Source organism: Peromyscus maniculatus, chromosome 4 (genome assembly GCF_049852395.1).
Source record: "Peromyscus maniculatus bairdii isolate BWxNUB_F1_BW_parent chromosome 4, HU_Pman_BW_mat_3.1, whole genome shotgun sequence".
Taxonomy (NCBI): domain Eukaryota; kingdom Metazoa; phylum Chordata; class Mammalia; order Rodentia; family Cricetidae; genus Peromyscus; species Peromyscus maniculatus.
Window position 1 is genome coordinate 20,943,221 of NC_134855.1, and position 23,703 is coordinate 20,966,923.

General features: G+C 35.6%; 1 protein-coding gene across 1 annotated transcript in view; it reads right to left on the reverse strand.

The window, feature by feature from the left end:
• The window catches only part of Lrp1b (LDL receptor related protein 1B), a 1,955,528-nt gene that overhangs the window by 1,611,599 nt on the left and 320,226 nt on the right, over positions 1–23,703 (reverse strand). The window lies entirely within an intron of this gene.

Below are 23,703 nucleotides of genomic sequence, written 5' to 3' on the forward strand. Positions count from 1 at the left end.
TGTCTTTCCTTATCTCAAATTTTATTTTCTTCTTTTTCCAAAAGTATAACTATCAGTAAATTTATTACAAACATATACAAGCACACATCCTCAATGCTGGTAAATTTTAACATTTTCATTTCTCCTACAGAGTTTAGTGTCTAAGCAGTAATATGATACCCTATCATGTTTACCCAATTCATCAATAGCACCTACATCACTGTCATCATATATCTTTTGGATTGAGTTACTTGAATACATTATATTTGGCCATTGGTTTTATGCTACAGAGTTAAAGATGTAAAATCCATTATTTTTTCTGAATGAATCTGATAATATACTTGTGTACTTATAATTTTAAAACTGATGAGTGAGGATACTAAAAAAGAAGAAACAAGTACAAAGGTATTTGGGAGCTAACAGCATATAGCTTAGGGGTAGAAGAGGAAATGCCTTAGGGTTTCTATTGCTGTAATGAAACACCATGATCAAAAAGAAATTTGGGAAGAAAAGTTTTTATTTGGCTTGTACTTCCATATTGTAGTCTATCATTGAAGGAAGCTAGGACAAGAACTCAGAGTAAAGGAACCTGGAGGCAAGAGCAGATGCAGAAGCCATTGAGGAATGCTGCTTATTGGCTTACTCCTCAGGGCTTGCTCAGCCTGCTTTCTTATAGAACCCAGGACCACCAGTGCATCGATAGACCTATGCATGATTGGCTGGTCCTTCTCTGATCAATCACTAATTAAGAAAATTTCCTACATATTTGCAGATAGCCCAGTCTTACAGAGGCATGTTTTTCAGTTTTGGTTCCCTCCTCTCAGATGACTTCAGTTTGTATTAGGTTGATATAAAACTAGCTAGCACAGGAACCTAATGTCTATAAGGCCATGTGTTTATTCCCCAGCACCATACTCTACACAAATATAGACAGGCAGACAGACAGACAGACAGATTCCCCAACACACACACACACACACACACACACACACACACACACACACACACACACACACAGAGAGAGAGAGAGAGAGAGAGAGAGAGAGAGAGAGAGAGAGAGAGAGAGAGAGATTGAGAGAGAGATCAAAAGATAGTACTTAAGCATTTTTTAAGGGAGGCCAGGCATTGGGTAAATGGACAATAGGATGTGATGATATTTTTATTCGTGCTCTTAATAAATAAAGCTTACCTGGGGATCAGAGAACAGAACAGCCACTAGATTGGACATAGAGGTCAGACAGTGGTGGCACACACCCTTAATCCTATCACTCGGGATGCAGAGATCCATCTGGATCTCTATGAGTTCAAGGCCACACTGCAAACAGAGCCAAGGGTGGTGGCACACACCTTTAATCCCAGCACTTGAGATTCATGTCTTTGCTTGGGAAGCACACATGCCTTTAATCCCAGGAAGTGATGGCAGGAAGCAGAAAGGTACATAAGGTGTGAGGACCAGAAACTAGAAGCTTTTAGGTGGCAGTTCAGCTAAGACCATTTGTGGTGAGGACCCAGAGGCTTTCAGTCTGAGGAAACAGGGTCAGCTGAGGAGTTGGCAAGGTGAGGTTGGCTGTGGCTTATTCTGTCTCTCTGATCTTTCATAATTTACCCCAATATCTAGTTCTTTTTTTTATTAAAAAGACAGTTTAATAATTTGTGTTACATAATATGGCCTTTTAAGGTTCGTGTAATAATAGGATATTCTATTTATAGTTGAAGTGAATGTATATTAAATTGTATTCAAATTAAACATGTAATTTTTCACTCAATAATGTTATATCATATTTATAAATATGTTCACATATTGTGGGGCAAGACTTAAATTTGGCTTAAGACAGTCACATAATATTTGGACTTCATTTAGAAAAAAACTTTAGAATGAAATTCAACACTGTGTGCTTATATGTAAAGATAAAATAAGATATATGACAAAATAATTTAAATAATTGGGAAAGACAATACAAATTTCTAAGAAATGCTCAAAATATTATAGAAGGTCAAATGCTATTAACCATGTTTTCTCTATAAAATCCATAGTGGATGGTTTGAGGGCTTGTCACTACTCTATTACCTTCAGATGACAGATTTCCCTTCCTGTATTCCTCTCAACCGGCAAACAATTGTCACAAGGAGAGGGACAAAAGCACAATACCTACTGAAAGTCTTTCCATATTGTACAGCCTGTGACTAAGTCCACATTAGTAACTTCTCGTCATATTTTAAGTATAAAGAAGTATGGAGGATCATGAACAACTGTTTGTGGCCTTGGAACAGAGAATCTCAGAAGCATTGGTCAGTGGAGGTTCGGGGCAGCCTGGTTACTGTAGAGAGGATGTTAAAATATTAGGAAGTGCTAATCAAAGCTTAATCATACAAGTCTTGTATCTTTTTGTTCAGAGACTATTGCAGCTGTCTACAGAAGTGCCCAAGATGATGTAGCTAAAACATAGTAGGAACTTAAACAACTATTTTGCTGGAAATCCTAAGTGTAAGACTTAAGGATTTATGACTATTTCAAATACTTTATATAATCTTATGTGTATAAGCTTGGAAACTCACGTTTGGATTAAGTCTTTTTGTTATTTCTCTCTCTCTCTCTCTCTCTCTCTCTCTCTCTCTCTCTCTCTCTCTCTCTCTCTCTCTTATCAAAATAGTGTTTTTTGTTATTGCCCTGTCTGTCCTGAAACTCACTCGGTAGAAAAAGCTGTCCTTGGATTCAGGGATCTGCCTGCCTCTGCCTCCCCAGTGCTCAGATTAAAGGTGTGCACCACCAGGCCTGGCTAGAGGGATGGTGTCTTAAAATTAAAGTAAGTCATAAAGTTATAAAATAAAAAGTACCTAGACTCACAGAAGCCTGTCTCTCATAGAGAGTTAAGAAACAATAATATAAACATACGCTTCAAAAGCCTTTCTATTCCCACCCTAGTTAGCTTTCTTTTGTTGTAAGAAAACACTGACCAAAACCAGCTGGGGAAAGAAAGGGTTTATTTAGCTTACAGGGTGCAGTTCATTATTCGGGGAAGAAGCTATGGGAGAAACTGAAGTCCTAAAGACAAGAACTGAAGCAGAGTCCATTGAGGAAAACTGCTTACCAACTTGCATCTAGGCTCATATTCATCTACCTTTATTAAAAACTTCAGGCCCAGGGATCGCTAGGGATGGCCCTGACTACAGAATGCTGGACCCTACTGCATCAAACAGCAAACAAGAAAATGCCTCCAAAGATGTGCTCACAGGCCAATGTGATGGAAGCAATTCTTCAGTTGAGGTTTTCTCTTCCCAAATGACTCTACTTTCCTGTCAAGTTGACAGATGGAACTAATGATGACAGTCACCAAATCTTTGTTAGGCATTGGGGGACGAGGGAATGAAAGCAAAAAAATACAAACAACTAAAACTCTGATTTACCTGTAATCGTGCAACGTTAATTATGCTTTTGTGCAAGGATAGAACAAACCAGAGGGAAATGACTTGAATGTATTTACAAGAAATAAGTTCTTTAGAAAACAGTAAGAATTAAGTGGTGGGGCCTGGCAGTGAAGAATAATGTTAAGAATGATGCTATGGAAGATGTGACTGAGAGTGTGACCAGATGAGACCAGAGCTTTTAAAGGTTGACCTTGGCATTCTTTTGAATAAAAGACAATGTGTTAAAGATGACAGCCCAATAAAAAGGTAGTCAATAAATCAAAGGAACAATGAGGGCAGGGTGATGAAGAAAAGATAAAATAAAAATAAACAAAGTGAAATGGTAAAGGATTGTGGGGACAAATGAAGCTCATGCATTTCACCAAATACCACAAGACCTCTGCAAGACTAGTGGAGAGGTGGGAACAAAATGAGGGGATTTGGCCTGGGATTTCTCAGTTCCTGCAAATGAACTGCACAAAGTGAAAGGAGATATGGGAAGATCAATGAGGTGGTGGAGTGGATACACACACTGCTGGAACAGAATTTAAACACTGTATTTTATGAGGAAACTGAAAGAAACACCATGTCCACTGTCACTTTAGATGTCAGATCTTGATTGAAATTCTGAATCATAATCATTCGCCCTTTCAATCCTTTCTGAAATATACCCAGAATCTGGTATACTTGGGAGACATTCAAGGATGAATACACATAAAAGGCAAAATATTTGTCTAAATTTTAGGAGAATGATCAAATCTTGAAACAAACAAGCTGTAAGTGCGAGAAGTTGTAGCTATAAGAGGCAGTGTATGTGACAGTGAAGTGAGGGGGAATTAAAAGTGACAGGGACTAGACTTTCCACCAGAGTAGTGAGATTCAAGAAAGGGTGAAGCACAGAGGCAAAAAAAGCTTCCTGTGACCACCACAAGTACTCTGTGGTATGGATGTGTGCACATGCATATACATGGAGCATACACACGATTGATATAATGTAAGACAATACTTTTATTTGGGAGCAGTTTGATATCTTTAGGAAATGACAATTAAAAGTTTACTATACCCATCTGTCTATTTTTCAATCACATATTACAAGTACCATTGCAGAAAAAATTAATATAACCTTAAGATATTTTCCAGTATTTTGAGGTGATTATTTAAAATACATCTTCTGATTTATTTTAATTAGTTCTTTTCATCAGAAGCACACCATACCATATGGATGTGAGCTTTCCACTCATCCCGTTTAATGCTTCAACCCACACTTGTGAGATAGTCAGACAGATCTTTGTAAAATAACCCCTCTATTGTAGAAAACACAGTGTCTTTCACTGTAATTAAAACAAGAGGCTTATGTGGATGTGAGGGCTGCTCACTTACATCCCTAAGGGGAAAGACGGCAGCCAGCACATGTGTAACTCTTCAGAACAGACCTGAATCAGAGTGGGGAAATATAAGGAAGGCTGGGCCACAGCTTATTAAATGTCGATTCATTGTGTTATTAGTAAGATCTTAGTATGATAATGTTTGTGCTTATATGAAAACAGTAATTTTTAAAATTTTATTGTAATTTGTATTTTTTTTAAACTTCAGTGGTAGAGAGAAATTTATTAATTGCCATTAATAGTTAATTTTTATTTTATTTTATTTTATTTTATTTTATTTTATTTGGTTTTTCGAGACAGGGTTTCTCTTGTGTAGCTTTGGTGCCTTTCCTGGAACTCACTTGGTAGCCCAGGCTGGCCTCGAACTCACAGAGATCCGCTTGGCTCTGCCTCCCGAGTGCTGGGATTAAAGGCGTGCGCCACCACCGCCCGGCAATTTTTATTTTCTTATCAGAGATGATCAGATGAACTGATAATATAGATGTTTTTGTATGGGTACTATCAGTTCAAACATCAAAACTATGATCTATCAATTCAATTGAGTATCCTACATCCTTGCCAAATTTTGCCATATCAGTTTGCAATAACTTTATGTCATTGCCCTTACAATTAATGTATTACACCACTGAGAATGTTATTCTTAGCAAGGTATCATAGAGAAGTTTAGAGCCAATATAACTTGAAAACTCTGATAGTAAATTTTAAAATCTAAGGCACAGTGAGGGGATACATATGTATTCAACAGCTAATGATCCAGGGACACAGGAAAGTATGCTTAACAAGGGGTAACTAAGTTAAAGAATGGAAACAACCTTGGAACAACAAAGTGTCAGATAGGTGCTATGACTTTTCAGAAATTAGTTAAATTCAGCTAATTCTCTTTATACTTTGCTGGTAACTTAAACATGGGGTGATTAACACCATTCATATGAAAACACACATTCATCATTTCTAAAATGAAATGTGTTTTTATGGCCCTTTGTCTCTTGTTGCTGGTGGATTATTAGAGGAGAACTCATAGGAAGACTTAAACGTATTACTAATTTATCCTGAGTTTTTGAGGAAGTTTATGTAAAGTTAAAGGAACATTTCTTGTTTTTTTGAGTTTTCAGAAGCACCTAAATCCCTTTTCTTACTTTCTGCCAGAAATATGTATGTACATGGATAAAGAACAAATTTACCCAGAAGATTATTTAAATTATTTCACATAATAGGCTTAGAGGGTTTCTTTCTGTTTTAGTTTTTAAATTGTATTTTAAAATTATTTTTATGTATATGTATTTGTAAGCTTGCAACAACATATGTGTACCACATGCATGGGGGAGCCTGTGGAGGCCAGAAGAGGGTATTGGATCCCTCTGGAACTCTATTTAGAGGCAGTCATAAGCTGCCATGTTTGTGATGCGAACTGAACATGGGTCCACTGGAGAGCACATGAGAGCTACCTTTCCAGTCCCTTGGAGCTTCTTGCTTAATAGTTTCTTCTAGGGTCATTTGACCACTCAGTAGTGAGTTGGCAGTGGTGGTATTTTTCTGAGACAAAATCTCAAATAGGAATGTCCTTTCCCATATTAAATATAATGGTTGTCTAATGTGTAATGCTTACCTGGTGAGCATGTTTTGTGATCTGCAAAGCTAGTTCCAACCTTCAAAAAATATTTGAAGACCAGAAAGGCAGCTCAGGCAGTAAAGGAGCTTGACACCAAGTTGGAAGCCCTGAGTTTGATCCCAGGACCAATATGGCAGTACCATTTTCTTGCTTCATTTTTGTAAAGTAGAATCTCATTGTGTAGCCTTGTTTGACATGGAACTTATTAAAAATATTACCTGGTTTCAAACTTGTGGCAATCTTGCCTCTGCCTCTTTACAACTTTCTCATGGAACCATCTTTTGTTCCCACTGTCCATAGTCATGTAACACTTTAATGTAGACATCCAACACTCTAATTTCACTTACTGTCTGAGTTGCAATTTTTGGGTAATGAACGCTTGGACAGACAGTTGCCTTAGACCCTGTATTGGTACTCTTAAGACGATGTCAAGGGATCATCTTTCATCCTGCCTTCATTCAGCACTATTTACAGTATCCAAGGAATAGAACATACTAAGATCCACCAAATAGTAAAAGAAACTATGGCATATACATTCAATGGAATGCTTTTCATATGTAACACATGAAAATGGTAAAATCTTGCCAGTGAAGACAATATTTGCAAAATGAGAACATTTTCCTAAGTGAAATAAGTCAAATACTGCAAAGGCACATAATGCACATACTACTTCTGTGTGAAATCTCAGGAAGCTGGTCCCATAAAAACTGAAGATAGAACAGTGTTACCAGAAGATACAAAATGAGAACAGTGAGGAGAACTGGCCAATAGGCAAAATGTTATAGTTGGATGGGAGAAATAAGATCTAATATTTTGTTCTCTCCATGGTGAATATAGTTAATAACAATGTATTGCATTCCTACAGGAAAGGATTCAAAATGATGTTCATATAAAGAAATGCTGAAACCTTAGTGGGATAGATATGATAATGCCATGCTTACAATAATATATATATGTATGTATATATATATATATATATATATATATATATATATATATTACACACACAAATATATACACAAAAGTGTTTAATATGTGTATATGCTTCAAAATCCCCATCAAACTCCATCATGACTTTTAAAAAAAAAGACTTCAATGCAAAATATAAACATTTCTAACATATTTATAGCATAATTTTGCACAGAGAAGGGAAAACTAAAGCTGAAACGGTACTGGTGCTGAATTGTACATTTGGAATGATGGATGTATTTATTTAATCGCTAAAATAAAACTAAGTTCTCCCAAGGTCATAATAAAATACCCTAAGTCATGCACATTATGCTGTATAAAATTAAAGCATCCATGAAAGCTAAAAAAACAAATGCATGAGGGACTTGGTGTTTTCTTCCTCCTGTAACTAGTGAGCAATAACAGTTTAGGCAACTATGGTAAAGACTGCTTGAAGGGCTCTGTTTGCTGTTTTTGAAGTATCCTTTCTTTAAGAATGTTGTAATTGTGAATGTGAGATAAAATGTAACTCACCATTTTAAACTGCATTTGAAACCTATGCATTTTGAAGGATATAGATGAGGCAGATACATTAAAAATGGCCTGTTATTTGTTTTGCCAAAGAAAGTGAGTAGTTGACTAAAAGTCAGTCTTAAGCATAGTGCAGTTATAATGCAGGCTGCCATTTGTCTTTGTTCAATCCACCCTGAAAACTTTACTTAGGTGAGAAGAAGGAGAGCTCTGCATACTGAAGAATGTCTATGTTTCAATGGGAGAATATGAGACAGGGGTTGGAATTAACAATTCTCATTGTCATTTGGAAAGCTTGTGATAAATGAGGAGCATAATTACATTGCTGACATATGTGCATGAACCAACACAGAATGAGTACAAATGTTCCTAAGTTTTGAAACTTGCTTATGACTATGCCTGGAGCTGAGTCATCCTTGAGGCTAAAAGAAAGAGAGACAAATCATTTAAGAGTGAAATTCAATATGACCCCTCATGGTTGACTGATTACCAGTGGCACTCCAAAGAAAGTCACGTCTCAGGTCATATGCCCCACACACCCACCACTTCACATAGTAAAAAGAACATTGCAAGCACAATTAAAGGAAAGCTTCTGCGGTAGGAAGTTTAGTCTTGATATTTGGGAAAATGACACATAATCATGCAGTATATTACAACAGACTAGAAAACAAAGAAGAACATTAATGACGGCTCATAGTTGAAATCTAAGAAAATGGGCAACAAAATTCCTGGAGGATTCTAGAAGCTGGACAAAGAAAAGAAGATAGTTACCTGGAGTCTTCAACAGGACTCAGACTTGGGACATTGTTTAGACTTCAGGCCACCAGAACTATAAAACTCTGTGGCACTGTGACACCGAGTTTGTGGTAATTTTCTATGAAACAACAACAACCAACCTCAAACAGGCCCCAGGCACACATCACTTCAAGATGCAGCAAAAGTAACTCTGAACAAATTAGCAGAAAACAAGCAGATTGTTAGCTACTTTACCGCGAATTTAGAGCTATTTTCTACTTAGTAACTTTGTTGTTTAAACACTAAAAAAAATTTGCTTCCTTCTCTTTAATGTCAAATGTCAGTTAAAATACATTGACACAGGGCGATGAGTGCCATTACAGCCACATTACAGAACTGTATGAATAACATTAGAATATTCAAATAACCACTACTTCCAGGGGTTGGAAAAGGGTGTGTGTGTGTGTTTGTGTATGTGCATATGTGTGTGTACATGTGTACATGTGTATGTATATTTGTGTATGCACACAAATGTGTGTGTGCTTGTACATGTATGGTGTATGTGTGTATACACATAGATGGTTTTTACTTTTGTAGATGAAGAAATAAAAAATTCTGATAATGTTGATTATGAAAAATTAATCCTGTGTCTTTGAGCTTTCAATTATTACTACCAATTTCTCAAGTATTTTGTGCCTTACTAAGCACCAAGTGATTTCAGAGCTGCAAATGGCAATTCATTTGTGCTCACAAAAACACCTTCTGTATAACAAAATTGAAACCGAAATTTAAGGAACCGCCTTACTCCTAGGGAGAGGTCTTGCTCCTTTGTCACAGCTATCTTAATGACCATGAGGAAATCACTCTATAAACAATCTGATTTCACAATTCATGTTCCAAATAAAAAATTAGAAAATTTTCTTTGACCAATTAAAAACTGATTGGCATCTTGCTTTTTTTTTCTAAAACAGAAAATCAGTGACTTGTTCTGAACTTTAAAAAAATCCGTCTGTCTGTCTGTCTATCTGTGTCTGTGTCTGTCTGTCTGTCTGTCTCTGTCTCTGTCTCTGTCTCTCTGTCTGTCTCTCTCTCTGTCTCTCTCTGTCTCTCTGTCTCTCTCTCTCTCTCACACACACACACACACACACACATACACACACACACTCACACACACTCACACATACACACTAGTGAAACTCCTGAGGCCTTTTTTAGTATGAGGCAGAGGATACAGGAATTCACTGAAATCAAGCCCCTACTTCAACATGATTGACTCCAGTTCTTTAACAGTGAATTAGTGCTTCGCAGTTTTGTGTCCTCTGATATTTCTGTAAAAACACTGTATTTTCTTTCTAACAACCCTTTCTCAAAGCCTAGTCAGTGAAACAAATAGACAGAGATATTTCATGTACAGTGTGAAGGAAGGGTAAAATCCTGATATGCCTCCTTTGGAAATTTAAAAGAAAAGGCTGAATTATTGGTGTTTCTTTGCAAGCTCTATTCACTAAATCCTATGTGATCTTTATCCAGTCTCCCAGGAGGTATCAAAATTCACATGCTTTTTCTAATCTCTGCCTCTCTGAGAAGGGAAGCAGATGGCTAAGCTCTTCAGGAACTACGCAGTGTCTCTTACCCATTGTGCTGCGTTTTAACCACTACACAAATTGACTTATCATGAATACTTACTTTGATAATAAAGTACGTTGTTAAATTGTGTGTACATATTTTCCAAGGTTCTAAACATATTCATTATTTAACACATAGGGTCCCCTTTCACATATAATTGTTGGCTTATGAGAAAAGTAGGCTAATTATGAATATTTACATTAATGTGTTATGGGTTCATTTACAGGTTTAGCTGTGTGTTGTAGGAAGAGCACCAAAATGCACCAACTCCCACAGGGGAAAGAGCTGCAATTAGGAGCTGGTTGACAATGAGGGAAGAAGGCATTCACCGGCTATTGCTCATTTTACCAAGTTTTATCATTTTGGAAAACACTTATTCTTAGTGTGAAGGCAGTGAAGGTAGGACATGGGCATGTGGCTCAGTGATGGCTAGTGACAACCAAGATAGAATGCATGCTAAAATTCTCCAAGCAAAACAAGATAATAATAATAATAATAATAATAATAATAATAATAATATCTCTATCTATATTTCTTTCTCTCTTTCCTTCCCACCTTCCTTTTCTCCTCCTCCTCCTCCTCCTTTTCCTCCTCATCCACCTTCTTTTCTTCTTCTTAGGTTGTTAGGAACATCTCTCCTGCATGGCTGTAGATTGAGCATCAGACATCTTGGGCAGCCACGCTAACATGAAGTTAGGCCAAGGAATGAACATTTGCACAGTGATGGTTGGCAGAAAACTGCTTTAACACATGGGTCTAGGATGTTCTTGCCTCACCCTGAGGCACAGCACATTGAGAAACTGCTACTACTACCAACAAGAAACTCAAGGACTAGGAAAAAGCATCTCAGAAGTGGACTGTTTTAAGTTTCATTGTTCTATTCTTTGAGAATTTCACACGTTAGTACAATGCATTTTGAACATTGTCACTTTTCACGTCTCTCCTCCAACTCCTCCCAGACCTGCCCAGGCCTCAATTTCTTATCTCTTATCTACATTGTTAATACATAACCTACAAAGTCCAGTTGGTGTTGTCCACATGTACATTGGTATTGAACTGATTACTGGAGCATGAGTAACCTACCATTGGGAAGAGTACTGACTCTCTCAAGTGCCTAAAGCTATTTAACATGATTTGCACACTGTCCAGATGAAAGGTGATGTTTCAAACTCTGGGAAGCCTGCAATAGGGTATCATAGTGTGATAATGGGGGCCCATTAAGGCATTTCTATAGTGACCCTTTAGTTTATGTGTGAAAGACTGATAGGAAATAACTTTGAATATTGACTTTCTTGTGTTTCGATATAGTTTATTTTTGCGTGGCACACTGCTGGTGTGTTTGTTTTAAACCACATTCCCTAGTCAATATTTTAATTTGATTTTCCAAACATTTAATTATATTTCTTAATCTTTGGTAAGTTGGTAGATTTTGAATTTTTGTATGTGTTGGGGAATAAAGTAATTAATGCTATAAATAGTAATAACATTGTTGAATGTCACCATATGACACATGCTAAATTAAATGATTTGTATAAATTTTAACATCCATAGAAATGGATTTTTGGGATTTTAAAAGACAGAAATAACAGAAAAGTGAAGTGATTTATTTAACACTATGTAACTGTCAGAAACAAGTACAAACATACCTCTTACTGAAAAAATGTGATCAAGGTCATTCAAAGGTTGTTTTGTCAAGCTAGATGGCTCTTAGTTTAAAATGCTCACTTTTATTCCAGGGCTGTGTTCAGTAATACTATAATCAAAGTGATAAATGACATCAACTTGTTCAGATATTATATTAACCCCGAATACCCCATTCACACAGATATACTACCTTACACCACTCAGGTTGGCCTCCATGCTTTCTTCCCAAATCTTCCCTTTCTGCTTACTGACAATTATGATTGATAAATCTTTATGTTTTTCATTTTATATATTTATTAATTTCTTTGAGTGGAGAGCACACAAAGGTCACAGGGTGAAAGTGCAAGTCAGAGGACAACTTGTGTGAGTCAGCTCGGTTTTTCCATCATGTGGTCTAGGGGACTGAATTCAGGTGATCAGGCCTGGCATTAGTGCCATTAATGGGGAAGCCATCTCCTAGGCCACTGTTTCCTGATGATTAAAATTCTATGTCTTTAAGCCTCAACTCTACAAAGATAACAGATACTTTGAAAGAAGTAGCATTTGTCTCTAAGTTATGCAAACTTTGGTGAACAAAGAGAGAAGAATGTGATGGAAAGTGGTGTGCACAGTCAGAAAGGGATGTTCAGGTGAGAAAACCAGCAGCCACACCAGGTAGGCTAGGGCATGGGGTCCACCGGTATGATTTGCAGCAGGCTTCCTACAGCATTTTCTGAAACCACAGCTATGGAGTAAATGGATTATTTTAATCTGTTTATTTTGAAACTCTTTTGGAAAAATTACGAGACAGTAGTTTTCATAGACTGCCTACCTGTTTGTAAACACATATCCAAACCACAATCATCAAGCGAGAAACACCATTATTAATTGATTTGATAGAAAACATGGAGTCTTAGGAAGGTTGGCTTGTGTTATTTAAGTAATTACAAAATATGAAGATAAGTTTAACAGGTTTCCCAAACACAGTTCTAAGAAACACGGATAGCTAAACACTTCTTTAAAGAAGATTCATGCCATGAGAATTTAAATGAATCCCCATGAAAGTAATTATTACTCCATCCAAAGAAAAGATTTAATGTAACATTTTAATGTTAATATGGAATTAGAAGAGGTAGCCATGAACACTCCATGGAATATAAATTAAGCTCCCAATATTACCAGGAGCACATATAAATGCATAAATTCATTCATGCTGTAGTCATAAGAAAATGTTATGAAGAATTGAAGAGTTGATGATGGAGTTCTTTGACTTTCAATAGAGAGGGAGCACAGCACAGCCAATATATGCACTGTGTTTGACTAAAAATGTGCCCGAGGCATTTAAAGAGTGCTTCATTCATTTTATAACTTAAAATTTTTTCTTTATCAAAATACATGCACTAATGTGTACTATGAATCAGAGAAGACAGTGACAGGAGGTGCTGGTGTGTCCTAAAGACAGGTTTCATTTCAGTATTTGTCATATATTCCTAAAACTAAACACACACACACACACACACACACACACACACACACACACACACACACACACCACTCACAGTACATTGATTTACAAATTCTGGCCTATATATGGTCTTTATATGTCTACATCTACCAGTCTATTCATATGTCTCTAACTTTCCTTCACATCTATACATGGCACGTATATTTATGTACCTTTAAAGACATTTTATAAACACTATATATAAAGTAAGGAATTTCTAGTTCTTTCTTCAGTTAAATACAGCACAATGTACCACAAAATCCTAGTCAGTTCATCTTTTTAAATTTTAAGGTTTTGCTATTCATTCTTGTGATTTGTGCATTTATATTTTCTCCTTTTAGCTCTATAAGATTGTATAATAATTTCTAAAAAGTACCTTAATACAAAGGAAAACCAAGCATATTTTTTTTCAAATTACAATAAGCCAAATTTTAAGGTTACTTGTGAATGGATGGTCTTCTCTTTGAAAAATGAATGGACATGTCTTGAAACCATTGTCTTGTTAAACATTAGTTAGTGAATGGATAAACCCTTATCCTTAGAAAGGAAAGAGGACAACAAACTCCACGGATGTGTTCCTCAAACAATGCTTTAGTGTGTGATATTGTGTGCCAGAGAGATTTTTTCAATGTGTTTGGGGGAAGGAAAATCTGTAATCTAGCATGAGAGCCAAAGCAAATCCCACTGAAAGCTCATGGTGGTTCATAACACCCATCAAAATTGGCTGCTGGGTGGCTAACGTGAGAATCTGCCACTGTGATTAAATAAACTCTGTGAAGTACTGGAAATGTTTAATTACATCCAAATGTATTAAAGAGACAGCTAATGAGAAATCAGAGTGTTAACATTTACACGATAAAGATTAAAGAAAAGATTTGTAAGTGCGATGACATATATCTGTTAAATTCATGAACTCCTCTCACAGTGTTCTAAATTTAAAGACTAAATTAATTTTTATCTAGCAATTTAGCAATGAGTAAGTTAACATAATATCTCACTATGTGTTTAATTATATCACTTAGTAATTATTATTCATTATACATATTTATGCTCTTATTCCCAAGGATATTTATCACTTTTTTCATCTGCTATTAAAAACATGATTGTGTAAACAGTATAATCTATCTTGGACATCCTTCAATTAATTTTTCAATTAATTCTCATTGTTTAAATGGTAGCAATGGGATACTTTTATTTAAATTTTTAAATAAATTTTAATTTCTTGCTGGGTTGCTAGAATACATTTAATGGCAGAATGGTGATTCTAAAATGTAAAAAATTACTCAATTAAAGCATAGAAAAACAGCAAAGAGTTAGGGCAATGATACAAAGGGCACATTTGTCTCTCTCTACAGAGGGATGAAAAATGTAAGAATTATCATTCCAGGAGCAAAGACTATGGATTGCTGCTAAAATCACTTAAACCTCAGCTACCAGTCTCCCCATTTAGCAGGCCTTTAGTTATGGTGCTGAAATATTTGGCATAGCATGCCATTCCTCCCTTCCAGCTATTTGGACCAGTGGTAGGCACATGACCTAAGGCAGCCAATAATGTAAATGATGTAGTCTGATACCAAAACCTAGAGCTAAAGATGCTATTAAGCAATTTGAACAGGAGGCTACCCCTCTAATTGTGGGGAGGAAAATAGTTAATCAGAATAATACAAAAAGACTAAAAGTTCTTGCCTAGAATCTAAGCTATAAGAATAAAGCACAATGTAATACTGGCCGAGGTAGTGACCTAGGCACACAGTCAAGTTTTTTCCATATGCAGTCCAATGGCTTAACTTTATGATTTTTTTTTTCTGTTCAACTTCCTAAGTAAATACTAGGAAAATAAGAGTAATAGCACATCTAAATTTATATTACTGAAAAACAAGAACAAGCAAACAAATAAAAACACACTCTATGTCTTCAGAGATATTAAATAAAGGAATAAAGAAAACTATAACTTTGAGATGTTAGAAATATTTGCAAATTTGCACAAATGTCCCATCTAAATCACATTTAAAAGAACTTTGCTATAAACAACAATAAAATCTTTAGTAAGGAAGATCAAATCTGTGGGGGAATCAGAATATATTCATTTCATCTATGTCTACCTTGTTTTATTTAAAACTCATACTATGCTCTTACTTGATTAAATGAAACATGATCACTCATTCTCTGGTGTGAATCACAACACTGAAAAGCTAAGTGGAGGACTTATGGAGAAAATGTGCTATGGAATAATCCTGTTGTGCAGGGTGAAGATATGCTGCTCTCACTGGATTAATAAAGAGCTAAATGGTCAATAACTACGCAGAAGGAGGTTAGGTATGAGAGCCAGACTGAGAGAATGATGGGAAGAAAAATGTTGGAGTAGCTAGCCAAATGCAGAGGAATCAGGACAAGTAGAAGACAAGGTAACAAGCCATGAGCCATATGGCAGCATATAACTTAGTAAGTATGGGTTAATTTAAGTTGTAAGAGCTAGTAAATAAAAAGCCTAAGCTATCGGCCAAGTACTTATAATTAATAATAACCACTGAGTTATTTAGTAGGAAGCCAGCGGTACCAACAAAAAACCCCAACTACAACTGGCACTCAACATGGTGCACCTATATCCACGTCAGGCCTGAGAAAGATTTAAAAAAATTCCTAACATGGAATCAAATACAGTTTCCTGGTGACCAAAGTCTCTTAGATAGGTTTGGTGTTCAAAATTCCTCTGGTGCCAGCTGCTGGAGCCCCGCACTGGCATCATGCACTGGCACTATGTGCAAAGTTGGGCCTTGGTGGCAGCTAATGTAGCAGTTTAAATTTCATTTCATATGTTCAGAGAACACTTGCAGATGCTCAATAAAGACAGATCCAGTTGGAAAACACTTCTACACAGGTTGCAATGTGTTTAAAAATGTACATAGGCTTGAAAAGGAAAGGAGAAAGGGTACATAGGCACTCATAAAAAATAGTTTAAAATAATAAAATAAAGTCTTTTTTAAAAAGAGTAAAGTGATAATTTAAAAAAAAGCCACAGAAAGATGGAAAATAAAAAGGGAGTCTAGATCCTGTATATTATCATATTGTCTTTAAGTGTTTTGATTGCTGATGAACAAACAATAGCTGCTGAGAGACATTGGATAATAGAAACTGCTAAATTAAGCCAACCTATATATTTTTAAAATGTCTTGACTTCAAAATGGAAGCCAAATGGTGTACAGCTTTGGGGAAGAGGTTATGCTTTTGTTCACAAGGAAACAAAAGGCTGTGGATTCATCCAGCATTAAAGAAGATCATGTTTGATCAGAGAAAAATCCTGGCTACAGACATAGAGAAACAAACCCAAAGACAAGTGACATATAATTTACCTACTCAAATATAAAACAAAAATCTTTGACTAACTTGTGTGCAACATACAGTCTATACTTGCATTAATGATGAAATATATGTTATCTTTAAATGTTTATGTATTTTCAGAGCGAGAGGACCAAACATCAATGAAAATGGAAGGCCCAGGTGATACAACATCTCAGAGGGCCTCTGTTGTATGTTCTTAAGAGTTTTGCATCCAAAACAGCTTCAAGGCTGCTGACTGGGATGGTCCAGCTTCACAGATTACTTCAGCTATGACTTGACCTTATACCTGATTTTCTCACAGTCCCCCAAAGATTCCAGAAACCCCCTCCAGACAATAGGAAACAGTCTAGAACAAACAACGCCCGAATTCCTAAGAGATGGGTTATGGATATGTGTCATCATTTAGGGGGAGTGGTTACAAATTGTTATTGGTCATGGTCAAGGAAAAAAACTAGACAAAGGAATTAGATTCAAGTATTTCTGAAGGAAAAAAGAGGGATATAATATAGAAATGGTGAGATAAAAGAGTAGATTATTTAATCTATTTTAGTCCAAAACCAATTATTAATTAAAAAATAGTTCACATTGGTATGGATTTTGGTTTATTGATTAAAAATTAAAGTTATTTTTGCTATACTGTATGTATTTTTATACTCTTATTTGGGGTATTGTGCTTATGCAGCTTATTTCAAAATATAATGTATAGTTAAGAAATGCAGGTTAGTAGTTAGTCATCTATAACAATCAAACTTGTAGTCATATTAGGTTATTTTTAAGGTTAAACATATATATTCAGATAAATGGTCTTCAAACACTTCAAAGACCTATAGAATATGGCTTTTAAGATGTTTATGAGGCTTTTCATGACAGTGAGACACATCTGCTCCTGGCAACAACAATCTGCTTCAGAGAAGATTATGAGCATTGAAGAACATCCATATGGAGTTTACTTTGTGGCAAAAGCTAGGTATTTGGGCAGGAAACTGCCCTTGACTCAACTGCTGACAGTATGCTGTCCAAATTGGACAAACAGAACACACAAAAAAGTGACTGCTGAACTTGCAAAGACAAGGAAAGACAGTCCTTAAAAAATTCCTTGATTTTCAAAAATGTCTGTTAAATATTCTAGGGCTATAAACCAGATATCCCTGTTATTAATTAATATTACACCCTTCTGGGATCTTTCATGGAATTAAAGACTGAATAGTTAAACTTATAGTTTTCTTAATTTATGATGAAAATAAATTACATACAAAACTTTAGACTCACAAAGATAAGATAGATAATAGAGTATTTTATCAAAATTGGCAAATACAAATGAACTGGATATTGTAACTCTAATTCTTCCATGATAAGTACTTTTGCTGTATATAATTTTATGATGTTAAAGTTAAAACTTCCTTTTTAATTAGACAAAATGAGAAAATGCTGTGGAATAGGCCTTTTGTATACACTGTGAAGATTTGCTGCTTTCATTGATTTAATAAATAGCTAACCTGCTAATAGCTAGGTATAAAGAGGTTAGGCAGGAAAGCCAGACTGAAACAATGCTGAGAAGAAGGGAGGGGTCATGAGCCAGATGCAGAGAAAGCAGGGGATATAGAAAGTGAAGTAACAAGCCATGAGCCATACGGCAGCCTGTAATTAATAAACAATGGGTTAATTTAAGTTGCAAGAGTAGTTAGTAACAAGCCCAGGCTACTGGCTAAATATTTCTAATAATATTTAGTCTCCATGTCATTTATTGGGGAGCTGACAGTCCTGATGAAAAACCCCAACTACAAAAATAGATTGGAAATATGAATTTCCATTATGAATCACTGAGCAGATTTATAAATTTGGGGGCAGACATTGTGTTCCCTGCCTCTCTTTCTTTGCAACTTTCAACTTCAGCATCTTTCATTCTCCCTACTAATTATGTGACAGTTGGTAGATTTGGAAGTACATGTTATTAGCTAATCAATATCTGTACCATGTGTCCAACTAATCACCCCACACACACCCCAATTCAGAATGCATGGAAGAATTTGCTTGAAGCATGTCCAGTCATGAAGCATTTTATCAACTCCTTAAAAATGCTTGTGCCAGGGACTGACAATTACATATTAATCTGAATTTTTATTGCCCACAGACAGCTGTCAGCTATATGCAGAGAGCATCTGTTAAAGGGATTTAATAGTTTAAACCTTGACGTCAACTGTGGACTCAGTGGCTTTTCACATCAACGCCTATTTAAAAATTGCCATTATAGTACTTGTTACTTCTCTAACGTTTGATGTAACTGAAAATGAGGGAAATTCTGGCTTGGCAAGATCACTCAATGGGTAAAGGTGTTTGCTATAAAACCTGATTACTTTTGCGGCGCCCACACAAAGAAAGGAGAGAATCAATTCTGAGAAACAGTGTTCTGACCCTTGCCCCCACCAGCTGTGGAGCTACCATCTTATGGAAAATATGTTTAAAACTGAAGAGAAACTGTGCAAGTCAGAGGACAGGACATTGTCACAAATCAGTGTCCCACATTTCTCCCAGATAAGTCAGCATATTTGAGCCTTGCTTGGAATCATCTGGAATACTGAACATTTGCTCAGATCAGCCCACTGTCTCTGAATTCTGAACACAATGCTGTTCAGAATCCAAAAACAGTGAAAAATGTTTAAGTTATTCTCCTTGACTTTGTGTTTGGAGAAAATGTTCACTAGATTAATTGAAACCATGGGCTTCATTGCTGCATATCTTCTCTAGACTTTGAGCTCCTTGTATCCACTCACTTTTAACTTAATTATGGTGTTATATTGTTACTGTTTTCTAATGTACAATTTGAATATTCAAGAACTTATACGTAGGAACCTTATAACAAATGAAAAGTACTCTGGCGATATAAATTATACCTTAGCAAAAGGTCTTTAAAATTACATGACAAAATTTTACTTTTAAACTTTTATTTTTGAAATTAATATATCAGTTCTCCCTTTTCTTTCTTTCCTCCAAACCCTCCAAGGTACTTCTCCTTGTTTTCTTTCAAAGATGTGGCCTCTTTTTTATGATTGTTGTTATATGCATATATGTTCCAAAATATAAGCCACTCAGTCAGTAATGTTCCTTGTATGTATATGTTTTTCTGGACTAACTACTTGGTATTGGATAACCAATTGGTGTTCTCTTCCCTGGGGAAGACATTTTCTCCCAAACTCAGCTTTCCTTGGTTGCCTGTAGTTCTTTGTGTTGGGCTAGACTCTCAGTATTTCCCTGTCCACTTTGCCTTGTCTATTGTTGTTATCCTTCTTAAGTTCATATTTGGGCAATCATGCTGGGGAGATTCAATTGATATAACCTTTGAAAACACTAGGAGACAGTCTCAGAGCAAACTCCCTGATCCTCTGACTCTTATAATCTCCCCACTCCCTCTTCTTCCATGATTTCGGAGTTTTATGTGTGGTGTTGTAATATGTATATACCTGTTGGGACTGGGCTCCAAAAACTCTGCATTTTGATTAGTTATGGTGTTCTATTTTCTATTATGTACTTTTGTCAACAATACAATATTTGTTGCAGATTTAAAGAAATTAATCATCAGAATGAGGAAATGACGTCACTATTGATCGCCCTTAAGTAATTCAATTTATATAATACATAAATTTAAATCATTAAGTTGATAAATATCTGGATATGGTTTGAACTTTCCTAGTACCTTGATAAATTCCTGAGTTTCTATATGAAGTTTTTATGTTGACAGGTAACAAATAAACTTGTCTATAGATAGAGTAGTTACTGTGGCCCTCACTATATACTTATCATGTCATTTTAGTGCTTTGATATTTCATTTCATATATCTAATTCATTTATCAGCAAGTTATGGATTTATCATTATTTCGAAATCAGATTTGCAGATTTAAGGTAGGAACACAAATCTATAAATGGAAAATTAAATACAACAATGAACATTTTTAGAAATATGATAGAAATAACAATGCATTTTAAGTTTAAACATCAGAAAAAATTATAAGTTACAAAGAAATTGTTTTTATAATTCACTGACTTATATCTATGGTATCTTTTCCATCTATTTTTGCTTCACTTATAGCCTCTATAATTACATTTTAATCATAATTTACTGAGAGATTAGAAAGTTAATACTGTCTTTTCTCTTGACTATTTGATCAATTTGAAAATTATGGCCATTAACTCCCAGAAGCTTCTTTACATTTCAGCACTTGTCATCCAAAGGACTATAGAAAGTACAGTTTGGAAGTTTAAGTAACCATTTTCACACATTGCTTGTAGATATAAATGAGCTGGAAGATTTGAAAGAATTTTCTAGACTAAGATCTAGCTCTACACTTCAATGATTATTTTATTTCTTCTTATTGTTTGTTTGTATTTTTCCCCATTACCTACACAGTTCATATACCAGCAAGCACATTAGTAGTGTGACCTGATGCCTGGCTCTTCTCCTATGAGTCCTCACATTGAATATGCCTACACACTGTCTCAAAGTTAATTATGCATCACATGTGTATGGCAGAATGATGATAAATACAGAATAGTGATAAATTTATAATTACACATAAAAATAACTGGAAGATACATAAATTTTCTCACTATATACACATAAAATATATTATGCAGTCATTTCTCTCAAGTAAGAGTCCCAAAATTACCATGGTCATACAATATGTAACTCATTTTCATTTATTTAAAGTTCACCTTTTTATGTACTTTATAGTATGCCATGGGGTGCCTGTAGAGGTCAGAGGAAAGCTCTTGAGCATTGGTTCTGTTCTACCACCTTTGGCAATCCAGAATTAGGAATCAAGTTGTCAGGCCTGTGCTTAGGCTCTTCTACTGGTTGAGAATCTTGCTGGCTTCCATTTTCACTTATCTTCTCAGCTATCTTAGTACTAGGAACCACATTTTACCCTTTGCTTTTTTGTTACCTTCAATATCATTCTCAAAAATGATTTAGTCTCAGAATACACTTCTAATACCTTAAAATGTCCTTTTCAAATCTTCAGAAGCTGAATGTACGAGCAAATGTCCCGTCCTAGAGAAGGACCTCTAGCCCGGGCTTCCTGCTGACTGCCTTGTCTTTCTTTTGCAGATATGAGAGCTTTCTTCACATTGACTTTTTTGTGTTCTCTCATTACATGTGTATTTTCTGGTTTCAGTGTCTTGACAGATTCTGCACCTTCTATTTAAACTGCTTTTCCCTCCTTTCTTAGTAATACTTGATCTACCTTGTGATTCAATTTTAAAGTTACCTCCAAGACATTTGGGTTCTGTGATTTTCTCTGATTTTGTTCTCCTGCTAGTTATATTTCTACTGTTTGTTCTGAAAATTTTTCAATTGTCTGTCTTCCTCCTTAGAACACAAGCCTCAATGAATGAAGGAACTATTTCTGGTTACACATCTTCTGAAGTAGCTTTATTATTATTATTATTATTATCTTCCTTAAACATTTGTTGAAAAACAGAAGTTGAAATGACAATTTTTGACATCAGTTCAAATATTTGAATTACTTTGTGATCATAGACATTTGGGAACAATCACACATACACACAAACACACACACACACACACACACACACACACACACACACAAAACCACCAAAAAACCTACTGTTATATTAATAATTATCAATGCAATATAAAAATTCTCTTAATTGTAAATAGTCCAGAATTTTTTCTTTCTTTCTTTCTTTCATTCTTTTTTTTTCTTTTTTGAGACAGGGTTTCTCTGTGTAGTTTTGGTGCCTGTCCTGGATCTTGGTCTGTAGATCATGCTGACCTAGAACTCACAGAGATCCACCTGGCTCTGCTTCCCAAGTGTTAGGATTAAAGGTATGTGCCACCATTGCCTGGCTGGTCCAGAAATTTAAATTAATTATAGCAGGTACCATTAATTTCATCCTATGTCCATTAAATCAAGCTAAGTAGAAATCACGTTTTAAAAAGTAGAGGTTGTTATGATCAAATATTTTTATTTCATTTCATAGATAGGTACAAATGCTGAATATTTAAATGTAGTTCTAAATAGTGTTCTCAAGAAGTTTCTGGAAGTTTGTGTGCCAGGCATTTGAAGGGTAGATCAAGGATAAGAACTCTTGAGGTGTGTAGGAAAATTAGTAGACATTTCACTACATACTCAGTCATCGAGTGAAGAGGATTGGAAGTTACTGCAAGTATGGTATAGAGGGAAACAAAGGTCCATTTCAGACTGAAAACTCACAGTATTAATGCAGCAATATAAGAAAGCTACAGAAGTCACAGTATTTGTGAAATTTTTTTTGTTTGTTTCATGAGTAGATTCACCATCAAATTAATCAAGAAAGAGAATGGATAGATGGTTCAGTGGTGAAGAGCATTTTCTGCTCTTGCAAAGGACCCCGGTATGATTTCCTCCACCTACATAGTAGCTTATAACACCATAACTCCAGTTTCACAGAATCTGGTGCCCTCCTCTGACCTCTGCAGATATCAGACGTACTCTCAATACATTTACATATGAAATATGTGAAAGCAAAATGTTCATATACATGAAATAAAAACAAAACAATCTTTTAAAATATCACCTAAGGAAAGGATAAAGAGTTCTGTTTTGAGAAACTGGAGTGGCAGGGAAATATGAAATTCGGGGATAGGTGTGCAAGCAGCTGGAAATGTGATTCCAAGACAAAGTTGATTCATTGATTCTAATTTCAGAGACAGAGAAAGGAGCATCGAGGCTGCATAGTGGTAAGGAAAAAGCTACAAAACTTCAAAATGTCCAGGTATAAAAACAAAACAAAATAGCAGCATTAAGAAAACCCAACTCCCTTTGAATGGTTGCCTAGTACTACGAACACAGGAAAGTAATAGTAGGGTAATAGTTTCAAAATAAGAACAATGCCAACATGGCACTCGTAGTTGAAACTAAAGCGGATACACAAACTAAATTGTTATGTTTGCAGGATTTTCTTTTCAGAAATAAACCAAATTTAGGCAACAAAATCAAGGATATGTGAAAATTAGTAGATAA